This window comes from Thermobia domestica, chromosome 8, assembly GCF_964235325.1.
Source record: "Thermobia domestica chromosome 8, izTheDome1.hap1.1, whole genome shotgun sequence".
NCBI lineage: Eukaryota > Metazoa > Arthropoda > Insecta > Zygentoma > Lepismatidae > Thermobia > Thermobia domestica.
In genome coordinates, this window is record NC_137461.1 from 24,520,634 (window position 1) to 24,544,432 (window position 23,799).

General features: G+C 37.1%; 1 protein-coding gene across 1 annotated transcript in view; it reads left to right on the forward strand.

The window, feature by feature from the left end:
- Positions 1-19,796: 19,796 nt before the first annotated feature.
- Positions 19,797-23,799, forward strand: part of LOC145691587 (uncharacterized) — a 33,021-nt gene continuing 29,018 nt past the window's right edge. The window contains exon 1 of the mRNA XM_081766993.1: positions 19,797-19,984. The gene's annotated coding sequence lies outside the window, so the exon portion shown is untranslated. The remainder of the gene's footprint in view (positions 19,985-23,799) is intronic.

The window sequence follows — 23,799 nt, forward strand, 5'->3', positions numbered from 1 at the left end:
TTGCTTTTTAAATCTATACTTCGAACTAGATGAAATTGCTTGGAATTAGATACAAATTTGAAAAAAAAAAAAAAAAAAAAAAACGGTCATAAAGAGGTTGGTAAGAAGTCTGTACCGGTCACCGGCTTTAATCATAATAACAGCAATATTTCCGGCCAGGCCGATGAAAAACCGGCAAGTTGGCAATCCCTGGACCTCCGTTGCACAAGCTTTGTGATATCCTCTGCCAAAAGGGGTTTTGGTTGTGAAGAAAGCCACGGATGCATCACTTCCTTCACCTGTTGATCGACGGCCTTCTGAGAGCATCTCTAAGTGTACCAAATGGATAGCAATCCGACGGGGGGAGTTGCCCCAAACTCTCGAAACGCAGCGTCTGAAGAGTTTGAACGGTGTGGGCGGCGGTATGTCATGAAACAAAAGAAAACTTCCGACAATCGACTTCTGCGTAACTCTTAAGCAGATGCGTCGATTCCCGTAACGTTAGCAGGCGCGTAGGGAATATCATACTCCATATGTTTATTTTCGTGTAGGTTAGCAATTACATGCAGAATCATTTTTAAACTACTAATGCAGTCATAGCATATCTATTATATAAAAGAGAACGCACAAATCCTTTGTTAGCTCATCACGCTAATACGGCTGAACCAATTTCTTTCATTTTTGGGGGGTTATTAGGATTTGGACCCTAGATGGTTTTTATCATATCACTTTAATTTTTAATTACCAGTGTCTTGAGATAATTGACCATTCAAGTGTCCATAACGTACAAATCCTTTGTTAGTTCATCATAGGTATAAAAATAAACGTATTTATATGCAACCCGCATGACCGTGTCACTCGGCGGGTTAACATAAATGACAGGCGATATAATGTTAACATTAATGCAATCTTCTATGGTTTTTATCATATCAATTGAAAGCGAAAAAGTAAAAATTATCTAAGTAACAAAGTTTATTGCGTTCCGGGGTGACCGCAGCGAAGCGGGGCGGGTTAACATAAATGACAGGCGATATAATGTTAACATTTACTGCAATCTTCTATGGTTTTTATCATATCACTTGAAAGCGAAAAAGTAAAAATTATCTAAGTAACAAAGTTTATTGCGTTCCGGGGTGACCGCAGCGAAGCGGGGTGAACGCTGCTAGTCATATATAAACTATGATAAGTAATACTATACTCAAGATTGCAAACTAAATTAAATTTATCTACCTTTATATATTATGAGGGATTTTTCTGATACAGTACCATTCTAACATTATGTAAATGCACATTACTGTTATAATACATATCACATTACTCAATTATGAATTTCTCATGATATTAATAAACACAGGATTGCCAACTACATGAATTTTTTTGTAACTTTCGAATCAATGACATTTTTGTGTAATGCCATTATGATTTCAATTCACATTCACTTGAAATAAACGAAGTCCAGTCAAACGCGTATAAAACACATTCCACTTCATCAGCTCACTTGTTAATGAATAATGGACAAATACTTCGAATAGTAGCTGAAATCCTAAAGAAACAATGCTGCCACATTATAAAGACTAACAGTAGGGTACTTTATACCTCAAGGGTTAAGCAGTGGACAGCTATTGTGAGCCACTGAGATTAGGAACTTAAGTTAAAATTTCCCTCAAAAATGATCAAAAATTCAATTTGTACGGCCCGTCTTTTCTTAGTATTCGTCCCCCCTTTCCTGGACCAATGGACAACAAAAGCCTAGCCACTTGAACTTCGATAATGTGCATTTCATTTACGCTGACCTTTTTCAACTCTTAATTGTGGTCATTGAATGTAAGTACTATGTGGGGACACTGTTTATGACAAGGCAGAGTATCCTTGAAGACATATCTTTCTATTGTGATAATGCCACCCAATCCATAAACAACACATGCACTTAACTTCCTTTTGTTTGTTCATCCATTCTTATTTCAAAGACACATCTGGTAATGATATTCTCTTGCAAGGTCGCGGAAGGGTTGCTGGGAGAGGAATGAAGAGTCTGTTATATTTATATTTTGTGCATATGGTGGGATTGTGGAAAGAATGCCACTGTATTTAGTCGTACTGCCGTAGTGCTTAACATAACATCTATTGAAAAGCTGAATTTCCCTTCATATTATCACATAGTCGTAAAATCTCCCTTTTTTCCTCTTTAAGAAATCTTTTCTAAATCTTCCTGCGGCGCAGGAAATTTTCCTCAAAGTAGTATCATTTGTGAGTATGCCATTGGTGCCAATTATGTACGAGTCCATTTCAATCAGTAGCGTAGCTAGGATGTGTGTTTGGGGGGTCCCAAGTGCTGTTATAGGTACATATAGAAAAATTACAAACAAAAAAAATATATAAACATAAAAATACCTGGTATATAAAAAAATTACAAACATCAAAGTACCAAAGTACATTGTCGGACCTCTTTGGCGAAGGGGGGGGGGGCTCTGGCCTCCCCTTCCCTACGCCACTGATTTCAATTGTAAAGGAGTGTTTTACAGCCAAGTGTTTTATAGTCCTTTTGTTGTACTTTATCTGTATCTCAGTCTGTGCAATATTTATTTGAAGCTATTTGGGGAAATCTTTCATCATAACATTTTCTCTAATAAATATTATAATTTAAAACAAAAATTCCTTTTCCAGTTTGGCGCCCTCTTCACTTGGAGCCTCCTGCGAACGCGTACTTTGCAGGATTCAAGATCCGGCTCTTGTCGTACAACAAACATACGTCACGTTGTTCAATCGTTGAGACTTATTGTTTATGTTCTTTTCTTCTTTTCTTTTAAAATGTATTTATTTAAGCATGATGAAGAAGAAACTATTGATTAACAAAACGAAAACTCTGATAACTTAATGTAACAAGTAGCACACAAAGCAAAAGAGTTATAAAGTTCTACCAAACTTCATTTGAGTCCAGTGACGACGCCAGCTTTAAGTTCTTAGGGGGGCAAAGGAGGGGCAGATACATTTTCGGGGGGCAGCTATTTGCCATACCACAAATGACATATTTATTACGTTTGACTTATTTTATATTACATTGTGTAATTTCGTTGCTGTTTTCATATTAGACCTATATGATTATAAATTAAACTTATTTCAAGTAAAATTTGTAAGTAATAAATAAGTAACATCTGCACATGAAATATTTTTCAATGAAACTTTTGAAGCCTAAACATAAATTGAATTACTTTCGCGTATGCTACAAGTAATACATTCATCTAGTACTATATGCTACGTATATATCTTCTCTCTCTCTCTCTCTCTCTCTCTCTCTCTCTCTCTCTCTATATATATATATATATATATATATATATATATATATATATATATATATATATATATATATATATATATATATATATATATATATATATATATACAGAGAATTTACAAGGGGCTGCTGAAAATGTCGTAGTCGAATCCAGAAGGAGTGTAGGTACTAGGTAGAAAAATGAAACCGTAGTTTAAAATAACATATCTCTGTATGTACAAATACAAATTTTCATATTAATAATGAAATTCTTATTATTTCTCAGGCCTCTGAAGTGCTTATGTGTGCCAAACAGATAATTTCACGAACCTCCAGATCCTAACTGTTATAACATTTTTGTTCCACCAAGGAAAGTCACCAAAGTGAATTAATTAGGAAATCAGTAAAACATCACGGGACTCTCCTCCGTTATATACAGTGGTGAAGAAGTAAGTAGCTTAGTATAATCATGGCGATTTCTCAACAAATTATGCTTCACATCCAGGATGATTAAAAGCAATGACTCTTCCCGAAATCATGGATGCAATTTGTGACATTATTCTTGAAAATTGCAGCATTTCAGTCAGTAGTGGATATAGCCCGGGGCCGAAGGGCCTAGGTCACCCTAGTTTTTGAGTGACAAAAATAATTTAAGCTATTTTTTTATATAGTTTTAAAAGTGTATATTAAACTCATGATATACTTATTATAGTATGAGGTTTGGCTACATCCCGCTTTCTCAGTTTTTACCTTCTCAGCAAAACTTGTTTCATAGATTCTGGGCATTTCTTTGGAACTCGTCGGTAGCATAATTCAGAATGGCTTAGGTATGCTCAAGTTCTCGACATAATGGGTTCCCAAAAAATCTGTCAGGAGAATAAAAGAGTGACGGTATTAACAAAAGTCTTCTTCCAATTTGACCGTAATGCTGATCAATTTCGCTCAGGAATAGTAACTATAGATGAAATATGGTTAGTAAGACTATTCATGGCTTTGGATTAATTGTTTTAACAAAAGAGACACTGACCAAAGCTTAAAACTTTACTTTATTTTAAATTATAATTTGTAACTGTTTCGGATATCTAGCATATCCTTCTTCAGACACGATCGAAATTAATGAAAATACAGACATTTTCATTAATTTCGATCGTGTCTGAAGAAGGATATGCTAGATATCCGAAACAGTTACAAATTATAATTTAAAATAAAATAAAGTTTTAAGCTTTGGTCAGTGTCTCTTTTGTTAAAAGAAATATGGTTGTACCATTATGATCCTGAATCGAAACAACAGTCAATGCAGTAGTAGCAATCATTTCTCCATCGCTCCAGGAAGTTCAAGACACAGAAGTAGGTTGAGAAACTGTTTGCAACATTCTTCTGGGATAAGTATGGACTCGTACTCATGGACTACCTCCGCAACGGTCAGATATTTAATCCAGAATCTCTACATTACTTACAAAACTGAAAGAAAAATTCAAAGTTCAACGCAGCTGAAAATGAAAAGAAAGGAATTCTGTTTCTTCAGGAGAATACACCTTTCCATCAAGCCCCTGCGAACACAACTAACATTGCATAATCTAGGATTTCCATGTCATTCTTATTCCGCAGATTTAGCTGCGCCTAACTATTACGTGTACTTATTTCCTAAACTTGAACACTTGAAAGGACACCATTTTAGATCTAATAGGGTAGTGCTACGAACAGTGGTGCGAGGAAATCTTCAGACTTTTTAACTTTTCTGCAAAAGCTGGAGCACTGTACAAAGTAGAATATTGACTCTCGGGGGAAGTGTAGAAGTAAAACTTCACCATTCCACGTGCACTCCTTCTTGGTTGGGCTACGAATTTTTCAGCAGTTCCTAGTCAATATGGTAGACATCACGTCAGTATTTTGAAACAAAATAAGTAAGGGAGCACTAGTATAAACCAATTACTAACTAAAGGTCAGCACTCTGACAATACGTTTTATTTGGAATCAATTTAATTCCATAAATTTATTATTATCATTTGCAGGAAGGGAAAACACAAGTCTTTTTATCCCCTTCAAAAAATAAAGCTCTGGTAGTTGCAAACTAAGCTCTTAGAAGCACATCCTCTGAATATTGAAAGCCGAAAATAATGTTTCAGAAAAAAGAAGTATAGAACCTTTAAATAAAACAAATATGAAACTGAAAACTTCAAACCTGGATAAATACAAACAAGTTACGTAACTGGTTTTACTTCTCTTTTGTTTCCAATCAAAGTTGATGCAATGAAAAGAAAACAAGTCGACCAAATCTACTATTATTCACTAGGCACAATAATTAAAAATCGTAAGAAAGAAGTATAACTAAAATTTACCTCAAAAGGCGCTAAATTAGAAAACAGAAATATGCGTGCATACCCAGACGCTCAAAGAAGAAAGCTTGAGGACTAATCTGCCACATAGTAAATGCATGGAAAGTAGACTACAATTTGTCAATGAGATTGGTTATGATACTGATGTAAAATACTACATGTAGAATGCTTAAAGATTGTAGGAGTCTGGGGGGGGGGCAGTCTAGGTGGCAGTCAGGGGGGCAGAAGTAGATACTAGGGGGGCGCTCGCCCCCTTGCCCCCCTCTGGCATCGTCACTGTTTGAGTCCTCCAGTACTTTATCATTTTCTTTAACTTGCGGAGATTCAGCATTCCAGCTTCCTTGGACGTTACAATGACCACGGGCTACAACGTACTTGCGACATGAGCAAACACTTGTTCCACATGGCCATTTGGAGGACATCTTGCATTTACAACGTATGACTTTTAGCAGGTCACCAGAAGCAGGTGCTTGTTCAGTCATAATGGGTGCCAGCGTCTATCCACATTCAAGAGGATTCAGCACCTGCGGTGAAAGTTGCTTCCATTGAAAGAACTTGAAGATGCAGAGAAAAAACGCAGCTCCTTTTTTTTTTTTTTGTGGGTGTCGATCTCTCGGGTTGAGGTAGAATGTTCCGGTTGCAACCATCTTCATGCATAGTTTATAACGCGGGACACTGAAGGAGTCTGAGTCGCTTCCACCATATAATTTAACAAGAAATTAGAGGCCACTGGATGCAACACTTTCTTGGGTGGAGTTAACGTCGCCAATCTGTTCACTAAGGATTTGATTTGATGATCCTTTGATGATGCGAACATTTTTCCACATCCAAAGAAAGCGGGTGTTGTATCACATCTAGCCATTGGATGAACATCAGGTGCGGTTGAAGGTTTTCTCTCACATTCTGTAACATATGGCACACACTAATAGCAGATCCGTCTAGATCCAGATATGAAGTAGACATTAGCCATTCCCGAGTTTAGATGATAAAGTAGCATAATGAGAATATCTATATTATCAGCAACTACGGTCACTTCATGACTTTCTAAAGTTATTTGAAGTGAGGCTGCAACGATTTCAAAGTTTTCGTCACCAGAAGATTGAATTACTTTGTGGCCATCGTCTGAAAGATGCTTGCCGACTATGGAAATGAACTGCCTTTTGTTGTATGGATTTGCGAGGAAAGCATTTTGGTCTGTTTGGACTTTCCAGTCTAAAGTAACTTTTGGATTGGCTGACATGACTTTAGCAGAGCGTCATTGATGTTCATGGTCTTTAATGGGAGGCTGATCACTGTAGCCATCAAATGCTACTGTAATTTGATTTACCTTCTATATTTGCTGAAATAATACTGCCTGTACTGTTTGCAGATGTCTAAATAGGTTCCAGTTGTAGCACATCGAATTTGTTGAAGAAGAGCTCCACCATCTAAGACATATCTGTCACACACTTTAGGTTGTGGAGGATCAGGAATGTCCTTCATTAATATTGTTATTAGGTTAGCCTTGTCGGGCTTTCTCATGTAGCCTCTTTGAACAATGCTGCAGGCTCAGCAGTAAGCACATATTTGAGTTGCTCAGCCACATTTCCATTTCGTTCAGCAATGGTAATAAGTCACAAAAACAGTACGGACGGATCATTGTGGAGCACTGTGTGGCCAACTCCATTCAGCAAAGTTATTAGCGTTTCAACTTGGCCTGTTTGTCGAATTGATGCTTTGTACACTTTCATGTTGTCCAACGTCTTCTGTATTCTTGTGCCAACATTTTCAGCGTTATCGCAGTTAATCCCATCTTCCAAAACAGCATGAGGACCTGATGACAAATTTCGAAGTGAGTCGTCACTAATGTTGAATGGGTTGTGAACTTTAAACCACTCAGATACTTTATTTAGATCAGCTACATTACGAGTCGATCTGCCACTGTAGCATATAGCTAGAGCATGTCGTTTTCTGAATATAATGTTCGCGTTTTCTGTAGTTATTACTTGCTTATAAGCCACACAGGTATCACCTTACGCCATGTGAGCTCTTTTGGTGGACAAACACCATATGCGTGGAGTTTCTCGGGGTTTTCCCGTTTCCTCTTGCTTCATTCCACCATTTCATTCATTTCCCATCACTACCTTCTCCCTTAGTCTCGGTACATAATCGTGGGACGTTAAACTAGATACCGTAAGACTCTGCACATCAGGATTACTTTGCACAAAATATGAAAATAGTTGCACAATCCTCTGTTGGTAAAACCATGAACTGTACAGAGAAAGTTTCAACTGCCACCATAAGACAGAACATCTAACTGTATTTTGGCTATAATGTTGCCGGTTAACTTCAGTTCTAATTACCGGAAGGGTTTGTTATAGAGGTATGGAAAGCAATCACTGTACGAATTAAAAGATATCACCTACAAGAATTTCCGTCAAAGTTAAGTCAGTTTCGTATAGGATACTACTGTGTACAATGGGACTTTGAAACAATAGTTGAAATTGAAATGTGAAACGTCTTAATGTCATAAAAAAGAAAACTAGGAGAAGGCAGTTTCAGCCTCTTACCGGGATTACTTTGCACTGGTCCAAAATAACCCCTTAGATAGGAAATTATTACAGCTGGTACCTCCTGCCTTCTAATTTTAGGCAGGCTTTACTCAGAAAAGCTTAGTTTTTTTTTTTTTTTTTTTAAGAAATCACTAGACTTTGAGGGAGGGGGGCTTGAAGCTTATACGCATAGGAATGACTAACATTAGATTTTTTTTTTTAAAAAGAAAAGAAATTATGCAATTTGGCTACAGCCTTAAAGTTCCAAACCCAGTAAATATTCCACTGATTACGTTTGGGATGATATTCTCGGACATAAAGAGCAATCAAGGCAAATCAGTTCACGGCACGGCAGTAGCGTATCCAGGATTTTTGTTTGGGGGCTTAGTGTTGGAGTATACATATATATATATATGTTGAGCCAGAATATTTAGTTTTAATAATAATAAAAATAATAATAGAATACTTAATCTTTCTCTGAAGTGCCGGCTTCTTTTCTTTGTTGTTTTTCGATTGCTGCTTCTGGACAATTTTTTCGCCAAAATTAACACCACTATTGTCTTTTTTCTTCGTTCTAGTCACTTTCCTACAGCGTTTTTCGACGATTTCTCTGAATTAATATCTAGTTTAGATTTTCTCCGTTGGGGGCGGAGGGGGGAGGTCTTTGGTTGCATATTTTCCTCACCGAAATGAACACAATTGTCTTTTTTCTACTTTAACCACTATTGTAAAACGTTTTCCGACATTTTGCAAAGTAAGTTCTTATTTCGACACTCTAAACACATCTAACTCAAGTAAATCTTCTGAACTGCTCTAATTCATCAAACATCAGAGATAGCTGTGACATAGTCACACAGGTTTCCTCCTTGTAAGTTAAGGAAACTAAATTAGCTGCCGATCATTTACCGAAATCCATTGATCGCAGCTTTCTTTAATTGCGGCTAGAAGTAAATGGTGGTATTAAACCGAGCTTTCTTGTAGTTAATCCTATTGGGAATGATTCAAAATAGACGATGATAGGTCATCTGTTTTGTTTGTCTAGGAACTGTTTAGTGACATAGTTTGTTTTCAAATTGAGTACATAAAAGGCAATTGCTATTTCTTCTGACCCGAGAGGTACTTGAACCTGAACTCACAAAGTGGGAGTGATGCATATATTTTCTGAAAGCTTGGGTCAAGGTAAGATCAAAACCGGTTACTAAAGTTGGGGAGGTCTCATGCATTCCGCTTGGGGGCAGCACTTTCCTCATTTTTATTAAAATCTTTAAGCGTGTCTATAAAGTCTGTTGCAACCCCGAAAAATCTGAAACGGTGAGACACATATGAAAACAGAAAAATACGGCTTTCATCATTTCAAAAGTACAATTTATCAAAGTAAAATAAATTGTCCCAGGGTTCCCCACAGGGTCCCAGACGGGGTCCAACTCAATTTTTTTAAATGGAAAGGGGGGTCAACTTGCATATTGTATGAAAGTTGGCGTTAAATGAATAAGATAAATCAAGTCTCGACTCTCTACGATAAGCCTGTGCAAGAAAGCGGTGAGCCAAAATATCAATATTGCAAAGTCTATGGACACTCTTATGAATATAAAACGGTGGAATATATGTAAAAACAAAAACAGAGATATGTCATTATTTCAAAAGTATAATGATTCAAAGTTTAAAAAAAAATCCTGCGCGCCTCGCAGGGTCCCAAACGGAGTCCAACTAAAATGTTGAAATGGGAAAAGGGTTCAAGTTGAGTATCGTATGAAAGCTGATGTTAAGTGAAAGAAAGAAAGTCTCGACTCCTGATGATAAGCCTGTGCAAATTGGCGGTGGATCAAAATGTCAATACAAGCGTCATTGAAAAGTCTATGGCCACTTCTATAAATTATAAACGGTGAGGCAAGTGTAAAAAATAGAATGTATCAAAGTAAAAAAGGAATGTCCCAGAGTTACCAGCAGGATCTTAGACAAGGTCCAACTCAAAAGTTTCAAAAGCCAAGGGGGCAAATAAGCACACCATATGAAAGCTCGTGTTAAATTATACAGAATTGGACATTGGACAAATCTCGACTGTCGATAAGCATTGCAAAATGGCATCGGGTCAAAATATACTCATCGAAACGTCTATAGCCACCCCTATAAGTCTGAAACGGTGAGAGAGACGTGAAAACAGGAAAGTGCGTGTTCCATTATTTCATAAGTAGAACACACTAAAGGGTTTTGTTTTGTCAGAGACCCTGATGAGGTCCATTTCAAAATGTGTCAATAGAAAGGGGGTTTATCTGGCATATCGTTTAAAATGCGTTGTTAAACAAGTGATGAATGTATCACCTTTCTGCGAAACCCTTTGCAAAATGGCAACACAGATTTTATGAAAATGTTCACGGCCAGGAATAGAAATGTAAAGCGCCTTAAACTCTACGGGGAATGATGGGACAATTTTCTTTTTACTTTGATACGTTGTACTTTTGCAATGATGAATGATACGTTTTGTGACCTTTGGTTTTGGTGATGTGAAGGCCATGTAATACACCAAGGATCTCCGCTCATTCGATTCCATGATAGTGAGGCATTAGAGTTTCATGCAATGCGCGTTCCATGGCGTTGTTCAAGAAGAAGTAGAAATACAAAGTTTCTAAACATCAACTACACTGGATGAAACTCTTCTTCATGCAATGCTTATCACCGGATTTCGAGCACGATGATAAAGTAGATCATTTTTAGCTAAGCTAAAGGACAAGTCTTTGACTGACTGGTAGGTGAATCCATCTGGCAAATATATGTATCCGCATTTCCCAAATGCATACTTTATCATGTCGCGGAACCTTTCAGACTGTAACTTGTTCCGAGCGACTCCGATGAGATGCGCACTTGAAAAACGGTTGGTCATGTCGAGGGTGTCACCAAGTTCTTTATTTCTCACGTGTTTATGTGCTTTCTTAACCATAATCTTTCTGTAAATTATACCCCACGTCGAATAACTGTCCAAAAGAAGTACATCCAGGAGTGAAGGTTCGCTGGTGTAAATCCGGAAAATGTTAATATATGTCATTGTCCCGCATGATAGTAGCATCATCTTTCAGCAGCAGAAATGGTGTTCCAATATCAGCGACAAGATGCGGCAAGTATTCTTTGAATAATTCTTTGGTCATCATGCTAGATTTGTTGGCTTTCAAAATGACCCCAGAGATCAAAGAAAGCTTCGACTGAACTCGTGGGCCGCAGCCGCCAGACGGTTCACTGAATACGGTGGCTGTTGGCCCAACAACAGCCCTGACGTTGACGCTGATATAGCTTCCTGGACTGTGTATCAGTGAGTCGTTTCGGATTCATATCTCACTTGTATCGCAAAGTCTTTCACGCCACGTTCCGTTAAGGTTCGACGTCGAGGTTCACGATCTGCTCATGGTTGTAATCGCAGTCATTGATTTCTCACGGCAAACTACCTCGACTCAAAGGTTATAGGAGGATCCCTTTCCCCCATTGCTGAGTTTTGCCACGTAGTATCTTATATTTTAATTGTTTTACGAAAAGGTATTGAGTGTAGATTTACTTTCTTATTTTTATTATATTTAACAACGATTTTGACAAAACAGACGAGAAATTATTTAGATCCCTATATGTTCTGGCGCTGGCAACAGGCTGAGCGGGAAAGAGTCTATTTTCTTATTGAACGTGGAGTGCGCAGTGTTAAGTTTGCTATGTATGTGTTCTTGAAATTAAGTTAAATATGGAGAGGTATACATTCTGGATATTTTATTTCACATGGAAAAACTTAGAAACACTTGAGGAATACCTGCAGTGAAACTGATAAGGTGCATGTTGTTGCTGAGGAAAATATTCATTCGGACACTGTTGATAAGGATGAAGCTAAGGAAGTTGCTGGCACTTCACAACAAAACATTCATGTGAATGACTTGTTTTCAGAGGTCCAAAGAAACTGTAGAGATCTTTGATTTACAAAACCACGCATCTAGAGAAGAAATAACTGCCCGCCGCGAGTGCTTAAAACGTATAGTGGCGATTGTGATCCATTTAGTTCGACAGGGATTGGCTTTACGAGGCAAAGATGAAGATGACAACAGTTTAAATAAAGAGAATTTCTACCAAATTTTCGAGTTGTTACGACGTTTTGACCCTTTTTTAAAGAATATGCAGCGCCAGGGAATACCACTTATTTGTCCCCAGAAATTCAAAATGAAGATATCTTATGCTGCGGTGAGGAGATCATCAATGTCATTGTAAGTGAACTGAATGCCGCTGGAAAGTTCGGTGTTATAGCTAATGAAACACAAGATATTAGTGTTTCTGAACAACTTAGTGTTTGCGTGAGATATGTGAAAAATTTTAAAACGGTAGAGCACTTTTTGAAATTTGAGATAAATGCTAAATACATATCGAAAACAATTATCGAACCTTTGGCTTCTGTAGGTGTTAATAAGAGCTCAAAATGCATTGGGCAAGCTTACGATGAGGCGAGCATTATGAGAGGCTACATAGGTGGTGTGCGATAGTTATTTCGGAAGTCTCATCCCCTCGCACTGTATATCCATTGCTATGTGCACAATAATTGTAAAAGTGTGTTCATTTGAACAAGCAAATACCTTTTTTGATTTATCGCAGACTTTACATAATTATTTCTCTGTGTAAAAGCCTATATACAATAAAGCAAGCTCAGACAGCGTTAAGTTTGGAGCAATCCAGTATACCTGGCCTTTCAGACATTCGTTGGTCTTCACATACCGGTATTTGTTCACTGAACGCTGTGAAAAAGAATTATGAAGCTATAATCTCTGCATTAGAGCGTAAGGATGCTAAGAAGACTACTGAAGCTGATTGTATTACGAACAAACTGAAATCATTCACAACTGTTTCATGCTTGATTTTTTTAGCAAGATTTTGGGAATTACTATAGTGGCCTGAATAATTTTCTACAAGAACAAGATATTATCCTAGCAGACTCCCAGCTGCCTATTTGTTTGGTTGCTGAAGTTACAGAAGAATTTAGAACAGAGAAAATTCATTGCATCTCTGCACTGAAGCACTGGAGTTGGCCAAATAAAATGGTGTAGAATGTTTTAATCAACCAAAGAGCAGAGAAAAGCGAGATAATAGTAGAATGAAAGATTTTCTGGTTTCGGGTAGTATTCCGAAGAAATACACTATCAGGTAGTATTGCACTATCTAAAAATATATATTGCAGAATCCTAAAGAGAGAGAGAGAGAGAGGTTATTCCATTTGCAAACATGGTCCCCCCAAACTCAAAACTTTGGCTACGTCCCTGCCTATGAATACACTACCTTTAATTTATTTATGCTTGGTCCAAATTCAGTTTGTTGTAGTTAAGAGTCAAGTGTGCTTGGAGGTTCAAAGCTCTCTCTTCGTGAAGATGTTTGCGCTGAAATACTTGTAGTACCTGTAGTCGAGATTTCACTTATTGAACCTTCTTCGACTATTAGTCTATGTAAGTTTTCTTCAGATCTCTGTTTGTTACCTTCTTCAACATCACTTTAACTCATTACATGTTTTAACATGTTGACTGCCAAGGTGATTTGAAGGTACTGGTCCCAGGAGGCCATAAATTGTTTCTTACCTTTGGCTCGATTATGGATAGTTACATCACATTTTTGTCGCGATATTTTTTCTCCCGATCATGTTACCAATGGGAACCGAACACCATATGTGATGCTCATGGTCTCTCACAGTAATATGTGACTATAAGCATCATATATGATGCTCAAAAACCTGGATAAGTTAGTAATTTGTGATATCAAACAAGAGCATCATATATGATGCTCATGGCCCCACAGAGAAATAAGGTGAGCACCACATATGATGCTCATGGCAATCAACCATGTTCGTTTGAGCGGATTTAGTGAGCTCGCATAGCATGTGCATATGCCTTTCAACTTAGAATATGAGGTATTGAGTTCTTACCATAAACGGTGTGAAGAGCTTGCTCGATTCCAGAACCCATGCAGACACGACCAACACTCCCAAGGAAGCACATTAACATATAGAAACCATCCAGATGGCACACGATGTTCATTGTCATGGCATTTACGATTTCAATTGCATTCTCATATTCGCTTCATACTTTAAACGAGAATATATTCCTTGCACTATAAAACAGGTTATATATATATATATATATATATATATATATATATATATATATATATATATATATATATATATATATATATATATATATACAGGGTGCGGCACGTAAAACCGGCCCGTAAAGTGAACACATAAAATGAAATGTAATGTATTGAATATGATTAACTACAACACATAAATGAAATGTAATGTATTAAATATGACTACTCACCTTCACAGCAGCCTTCACAGCAGGTGCTGAAAGTGTCCTCCACCCACTTCAACACACATGTGAGCAAGATTGAGGAGATTCATGTATACCCTTGTCAGTTCTTGTGTTGTAATGCTATTGGTGATATCCTGGATCCTGGTCTTGAGTTCTTCAATTGTGTGTGGATTTGTTTCGTATACTCTTCCCTTTAACAGTCCGCATGAGTAAAAGTCACACGTGGACAAGTCTGGTGACCGAGGAAAACACAAGCCTTTGCTGATTGTCCTCTCTGGTGTAAACATCTCATGCACAAGGGACAATGATGCAGCTGATGTGTGGCATGTTGCACCGTCCTGCTGAAAGTAACATAACTGACGCTCCTCTTCGGTCAAGTGTGTATAAAACTCCTCCAGGATTCCCATATACACGTCATTGTTCACTGTCGTCTCAAAGAATATGGGCCCAATAACGCGTGTGGCGGAAATGGCACACCAAACACCAATCTTCTCATCATGCAAGGGTAGCTGGTGGATTGCGTGTGGATTTTCTGTCGACCAATACCGGTTGTTTTGGGAATTTACGTACCCAGACAGGCAGAACCACGCCTCGTCACTCATGATGAGCATTAGTGGATGCAAGAAACCACTGGCAACATTGCTCAACAGTCATGAACAGAAATGCACCCTCTTCTGCAGGTCAGGCTCCTTCAGTTCTTGCACAACACTTATCCGGTACGGTTTTAACTTCGGTCCCCTTAAAACACGTCTGCAACTTCTCTCACTCGCATGAACCTGTTGACTCAATCTCCTGGTTGACTTTCGAGGACTTCTTGTCATTATCTCCTCCACCTGCATCTTTAATTCAGGTGTGAAGACAGATGGTCGTCTGTTTCTGGGAGCATTTTGAACCGATCCTGTACGCCGCCATTTTTCAATCAATTCCTGAATGGTGCTTTTTGCTGGCACAGAACGTCCTGGAAATTTCTCCCGAAACAAATTGTTTGTTTTCACAAAAGATCCAGTGAGAATGAACCCTTCAACAATGGCAACACGCTCGGGTATCGAATACGGCATTATCACACACTGACACTCACCCGGCTTAACACAACGAGGCCTTTTTCTCAACTGGTTTCCACAAGTTTCACTGGCTGCGGCTTCACGTGACTGCTGCAGGTCACGTAAGTCGACTCGACTTACGTGACTGCTGCAAGTCACGTAAGTCGACTTGACTTCGACACACCATCTCTTGGTAGGAAGGTAGATTATTTAAGTGTTGCCAAAAACGCAATATACCAGAATATTACGACTGGCCGGTTTTACGTGCCGCACCCTATATATATATATATATATATATATATATATATATATATATATATATATACAGGGCGCAAAATTTTAGTCAGGCGCATTCGCCAATCCAAAAATGATGGTCACCAAGATCTCTCACCTACAAATTATGAGAGATTCCCCCCTCCCCCGGCCTTTGCTTTGACAAAGAAAGAGATTTCATCAGGGCATAAAATTTCAAAACCAGATAATTAGATTTAGGATAATCAATCTTGAATTTAACAATTCATATACATATTTAAAAAAATACCTTATCTTAAGACTTCACTCTCTCTGCTTGTTTGTGTAATACACTCTTTCTGCACTGAAGTACCAGTTGTCGATTACAGTAAAAACTGTATCTCTTACAAATATCTACTTTTAAAAAAATATTTATATATTTACTTAGTTTGTTATTTATTTATTTATTTATTTATCACTAACATCGTGACGTGATTCGTTGATCTATTCTAGTCACTGGGCTGCCCTCCCAGCTGTTCTAGCTTCAAACAGCGGGGGAAATGATCTCTCGCGTTGTCGCGCCAGGAGAAAAAACATTTCGATTAAGAGTGGGAGAGGAGGGACAAATTACGTTGTGAAGACTTCACATTCCGTGTTTTCTCTCACTCAGCGACAATTATTTTCATGCGAAACAAACTGTGCAGCCCTGTGAGCTTAGGCAGAAACCATTCTTACTAAACACTGGTCGCCAGCTCCAAATTTCTAGTCGCCAATGGCGACCTGGTGACGGGAAATTTTGCGCGCTGATATATATAGAGTGATAATAATAAAATGTGATGCATGTGATTTCTTTTATTGTTAGAGGTCATATTTAAAAAATGGTGGCAATATATGCACTTATTTTTCACAGAAATTATTCTCTGATGTATTCTCTAAGAAATGAACAGAAAATTTCACTTTTCTAATGAACGGTAAAGATTTTATGCACCTTTCAATGTACTGATGCGAAATTCATTGGCGACCATATTGATTATGTCATATCTTGATATTCCCGGGGGGTTGGTTATGTTGAAGTACAAACATAAAGCTTTCAAACAAGGTATAAATCATTTCTATACCATTTTTCCGGGTTTCACCTAAATGAAGGGTTCTGCTATTGTACTAATATGGTGATATCAGGGGAGGGACCAAGATGGTTGCCGGACCCACAAATACATGAGAGTTCAGCTCTTGCTTTTTTACTTAAAAATTTTTAAATAATTTTAATTTTAGATTTTTCTAAAAGTTTGATGCAATCTTTAAGATATTCAAAACAATTTAAATATGTCTGGTGCCACTACTCCTCGTTATTATTAGGAATGCTAAGCAAAAAAAATCAAATCGAATCAAATTGATTTTTCCAAACAACCAAAATCCGAGAATATCATGAAATGTGAACAGCACTAATTGTAACGTAGGTAAACAATATAAAACTATTGTTTTCGGTATATATATACTATGTGATCAAATGTATTTGGACATCCCGAAAAACATAAGTTTTTCATATTAGGTGCATTGTGCTGCCACCTACTGCCAGGTACTCATTATCAGTGACCTCAGTAGTCATTAGACATTGTGAGAAAGCAGAATGGGGCGCTCCGCGGAACTCACGGACTTCGAACGTCGTCAGGTGATTGGGTGTCTGAAGTCTGTACGCGAGATTTCCACACTCCTAAACGTCCCTAGGTCCACTGTGTCTGATGTGATAGTGAAGTGGAAACGTGAAGGAACACATACAGCACAAAAGCGTACAGGCCGACCTCGTCTGTTCACTGATAGAGACCGCCAACAGTTGAAGAGGGTCGTAAAGTGTAATAGGCAGACATCTATCCAGACCATCACATAGGAATTCCAAACTGCATCAGGATCCACTCCAAGTACTATGATAGTTAGGCGTGAGGTGAGAAAACTTGGATTTCATGGTCGAGCGGCTGTTCATAAGCCACACATCACGCAGGTAAATGCCAAACAACGCCTCGCTTGGTGTAAGGAGCGTAAACATTGGATGATTGAACAGTGGGAAAACGTTGTGTGGAGTGACGAATCACGGTACACAATGTGGCGAGCCGATGGCAGGGTGGGTATGGCGAATGCCCGGTGAACGTCATCTGTCAGCGTGTGTAGTGCCAAGAGTAAAATTCGGAGGTGGTGCTATTATGGTGTGGTCGTATTTTTCTTGGAGGGGGCTTGCACCCCTTGTTGTTTTGCGTGGCACTCTCACAGCGCAGGCCTACATTGATGTTTTAAGCACCTTCTTGCTCCCCACTGTTGAAGAGCAATTCGGAGATAGTGATTGCATCTTTCAACACGATCGAACACCTGTTGATACTGCAAGGTCTGTGACGGAGTGGTTACACGACCATAACATCCCTCTAATGGACTGGCCTGCACAGTTTTGGAACACCGACTTCGTGCCAGGCCTCACCGACCTACATCGATACCTCTCCTCAGTTCAGCATTCCGTGAAGAATGGGCTGCTATTCCCCAAGAAACCTTCCAGCACCTGATTGAAAGTATGCCTGCAAAAGTGGAAGCTGTCATCAAGGCTAAGGGTAGGCCAACACCATATTGAATTCCAGCAGTACCGATGAAGGGCGCCTCGGATAATTTTGATCACATAGTAAATATATATATATATATATATATATATATATATATATATATATATATATATATACGTGTGTGTGTGTGTGTGTGTGTGTAAAATAGCTGCTCTCCAAAAGATGCCTCTCTCAGACTGCCCTTCCAAATTTATCTCCGAAGAAATTAAAGCTTCGTCACTCTTTGTACAGATACCAGGAAACTGTTTTGTACGGTCAGTACGGATACTGAATGTGCAAAGTTGCAAGATATGTTGGATTTTAGCTCTTTTTACTCGCTTAGTTTTTATGAATTATAATATCAAACAATGAAGTTATTTTTGGAAGGTTGGAGGAAGGCACACATCAAGATTCACGTAAATTTTATGAGAGTTATCGTTGAACAGACAGAGAGATTGGACTTGCAGATGGATGGACGGATAAACAAATGCCGGTTGAGCCTAATGATACAGAGTGTTCCAAAAGAAATTTATCCCAAACTTTCGATTTATCCCAATTTATCGAGTATATTCTTTAAAGATTGATAGAAACATGATTTTTGTGACAAAAGTTAGCGTTGTCTATGGAGATATTTTGAAAATAAAACTAATGAGAAAAATCGTAAAGTTGAATTTTAGTAATTATTTAAATGACCAGAAGTGAAAATCAAAAACACTTGCAAATTGCTTATAATCAATTGTGAGGAACAGAAGAAAGAATTAATCACGGTAATTCTTAATGCAGTTGTTTAGTACGCATCAGTATTTATCGGATGGGACAAAAACTGCATGTTGTTTTCAAGCGTTGACCATTGTAAAGTTTTTTTTTTTTTTTTTGCGTATTCAGAAAAAAAAAACATTTTTTAAAAATAAAATAGCGTATTCTGGCAACGATGTTTCAGTAAAAACACTACACAGCTGTAATTCATCTTCTCACATGTTGGCAATATAACTTATCAATAACATAGTGAATCAAGTTTTCTGCAAAAAATAGTAAAATAATTACTAACTTTTGTCGCAAAAATCATGTCTGTATCATTCTTAGTTCAAAAATTATACTTGTTCAAAATTTGGGTTGCATTTCTTTTGGGACACTCTGTAGATACTTACTGATGTCACTTCAGTCGTTACTTTTTGTAAATTCTTGAACATATTCACTTTCCTAACATGGTAGTAATCTATTCATTGAACTTACGTAAAGCTATTTTTTCTTTTCCTTCAAACAATTATGTTTGTAAATATTAAATAATTTACGCGTGTGTCTATTGATTTACTTCTATTATAGAAGTCATTCAGACTCTCTCTTTAAATGTTTTTTTTAATCATATTTTTTCAAGTACCTAAGTGAGATTTGATTTAAAACAAAAATCAATTCTGCGCAGTTTTGAGCTGACAGGGAAATTCCCGTTTCTGCGATAATCAAGTTCCTTCCAACTTGTAACACTAGCAATGAATAGTCAACAGGAGACGTGGCTGCATTCAATTGTTCTAGGCGATATCAAATGTATTGCGCGATATTTCATATGCACTCCACTGTGTCATTTCCTTTCGTAAGGTGCGTGAGAGTGGTCGAGACAGCCTTATTGAGTGGTCGCGAGAAAGAAACACGTGGATTCCTAAATTAATCAATACGAAATTTCCACATTTGTCTTTTGTATTTTGGTAAGTAAAAAGCAATAAAAATATTTTGAAAAGAATGAATAATAAATAGGATTGTTTCGTAGGAAAATGAAATTCTAATTTTTATAAACATGTTTCATCATTTTTATTCGTTCACCTTTTGACATGTGATGTATAAAAGAAGAAAACTAACTGAGATATTTATTGTATTATCTAAGTGCAAACATACGTACATAGGTTTTCATTTTATGGACCGTTAATTGATTGGCTTGGTGTTTACCGTCCATTTCAGCAGCGAAGCTATATGAGACGTCGGCCTAAGTTTAATATGGGATGCAAATCACGTGAACTTCCTCCGTAAATAGAACCCGGGATCCTCACGCCAAAGACTTATAAGGTAATCATATAGCCACGAGATGGCTCAAATATTATTTATATCATACACAATTTTTTAGATAACTATCTTGCAATGTAAAGTGGCGTGTTCGAGATGGTAATTAATTGTAATTACTATTAACTGGTAAATAGCAGAGGAGAAAATATAAATAGATACAAACGTTTTAAAAATATATATATATTTGTAAAATGGTGTTTTTGCAGTTCAGTATACGCATAGTTAAGAAATGATCATAATAATGTACAGTCACAAAAGAAAGTATTCTTCAGTTGACAAAATTTCTTTTCCTAATAACTCAACAATAAATTAATCTATTAGAGTACCGACTTTGGTAAGTTGTCAAGTTATAACTATTCTAAGGATAACAACAAGAAGATCCAAATTAATTTATATATTCCCGAGTTATTGGCAAAATAAAATTTGTGAACTGTCAAATACTTACTTTTCCGTGTGTACTACCCAGCAAAGTCACTGATTTCTCTGTAACTCCGGGGTGTGAGGTGAGAGAAGCATTCAAATGTGTGTTTGGTTGCAGTTGCAGACAAGGGTCTACGAAGGCATGTATGAAGATTTTAAAGACAAATTGAATTCAAATTATGCCAAATATCGTAACAATAAAAAATAGATAAAAATACATATTCATAAAAATACATGGGGCCCAGGCTCCCCAGGATTAGCGCCCTTGCTATCCAGGTAAAGCTATATATAGGATATTTTTCATTTATGTGCTTGTTGAAGTTGAGTGCCCCTTTCAGCATCGAAGCTATATGATACTTGGTACTACAGTTTAAAATTGAAATTGAACCACTGTAATGCGTATGGGTTCTATAATCTCCCACCGAAAATCGAACTTGGCATCCAGTGTACGGAGGGCACGCGCGCTAGCCACTGCACCAGCATAGAAAGCAATCCTTCCTTAAATGTTTGATGATAACAGGTATGAATGGTGCCAGACTCTTTGTCCAAGGTTTCAGGTGGGTCTTGACATACTTGAATGGCCCGTGAAATATTTACTACTACTACTACTACTACTACTACTACTATTACTATTATTATTATTATTATTATTATTATTATTATTATTATTAATAATAATAATAATAATAATAATAATAATAATAATAATAATAATAATAATAATAAATATACGAGACTGGTAATGTGCGCCCTGTACAATCATGAGATGAACAATTTGCACTTTAAAATATTTTTAAAAAATGCAAATTTGAGAAATTTACTTAAGTTACATATTATGAAAACATAATTTGTAAGGTATTACTTTAGGGAGACAGACATGCAACCTATAAGTCAGACTATAAGTATTGGTAACCTGGGGTAATTGTCCTAGGGAGCCCATGACTTCTCTAAGGGGATTGAGATTTTTATATAACTAAAAGCAAATCAAAAGTCTTCTTTCAGACTATGAAGGTATTAATAACTCACAACCAGTGGCGAAGTGTAATCCTACAAGTTGAGTAGGCCCGACAAACTAGTAACAAATAACATCATAAAATGTTTAAAATTAGTCAGAATTCTATTTCCCTTATTCAGCTAAAAAAAAAGAAAGAAAGAAAAGAAAAAAAAGAAAAAAAAAGAAAAACCTACTAAATCTATTTATTTTAAAGAACTTTCTTACCTGTATTTCTAACACTGTTTAGATTTGAATTTATGTGCATGTATAGGCCTACATAGTAGTTTTTCGTTGTTGTTTAACTTAACAAGAAACGATGAATATATAAGCAAAAATAGACAGAAAGTAGGCTTATTATTATTGTATTATCATTATTATTATTACTCAACAAATATTTACGTGAGGAAAACACGCAATATGTATTAATAGAATACTCCCATTTAGCTTCACTACATATATTTTGAAGTGCAGTTCATACTTTCTTCTGTCTGGGATTTGCAGGGGGTATGAGACGAATCTCCTCCTTAGTTGCTATTTTCATTTCCTGCACATTTGAAAATGGAGGGAGAGAAAAAGAAAGTACATTCTTACAGTCAGCTGTCAAATTTCTTGGATAAGCGTTTGTTACTTGCATCTTTCACTTTAAAGTAAATAAAATACTGCATTTAATTAATGCCAGGGGGAAAGATCGGGGCGATAGCCCCCTCTGAAAAGGAAACTTTCTTATTTTATATATATATAAATAAAATCCATTCCAGAGTTTGGAGCTCTTAAAAGTAGCTCTAAGTAGCAGTATTACAACCCACCGCCCCCAGAAGTCCCTCCTGGTCCACCCCTGATTAATGCATCACGTGACAATGACTTCATTAGAAATGTTGGTGCTCAGAAGGAATTTCATTTGAATCAACGCAAAATATTTAATGTTGTATTCTATGAAGTGTCATATTTAAGGGAGTGGCTTCCGGGCTTGAACAATAGCAAATTATTATTGTTTTATATATATATTACAGAATTTTCACATTTCCAGGCATAAAATTAGCAAAGCCTTTCGCGAAACAAGCAAAGCCCCTCGAAACATAATTGTTAATATCCTACTGATTCTATGAAATGGAAAACTCAACCAATATTTTATTATTATAATTATTTTATTCTGTACGGTAGCGTGTGATAAATTTATGCACATGTTTAATGTATCAGACTTACATTCTACAAGCTATTATGGACCAGGCTTGATGTAGAAAAAAAAAAAAAAACAGCTACTCTGAATAACACTTGAGAGTATATACCTAAATTTAAGCAAGTTATCGCTAATAGAAATACATAATTCTACTCTGTGTTAAGGAAATCATTTTATAACATATTAGCATTGAAAGATGGCTTCAACGCTAAAACTAAACTCCCAGAGGCGAGCCTTCGCACTTTCCCAACAATGCGTGCAATCCCAAGCGATAATAGCTTCGCTTCCTGAGCAGCATAGCCCGTAAACCTGTCTAACGAGCTGGTGAGGCTCAGACGGAAGGGACTCCCAGTGCTTCCAACATACTATTTTGTTACCGAAAAAAACGAAATCTTGAAGTATTGACTTTATTTTATAAGAAAGCAAAGATAAAGAAAATATACGGCAAAAAACAGGGTAGGCCCGGCCTCGGAGCCTCATAGAACGCTTCGCCACTGCTCAAAACATACACACGTACATCATATTATTATTATTATTATTATTACTGCTTTTACTATGATACCTTTTTGAAACAAGGTCTTGAGAGTGTGTGAAATTAAAATCACAGGTTGAAGGAAATGAGGAATAAACAGTGCCGTTTTTATCGCATTATGGTTCCTTGAGCAAACCAGTGAGCATGGCCCCCTATGACTAAATTTTACATGTAACAAATGTAGACCCTATTTCTGCCCGTAGTATCCCGAACAAGCGACAATCGGGCCCATGCGTTACGATGTCCATTTGAATAAGCAATTAAAAAAAAAAAAAAAAAAAAAAACTATTTATGAAAGTCAATTTGTTTGACGGCAGTTATATGGGTATAAATATTTTAA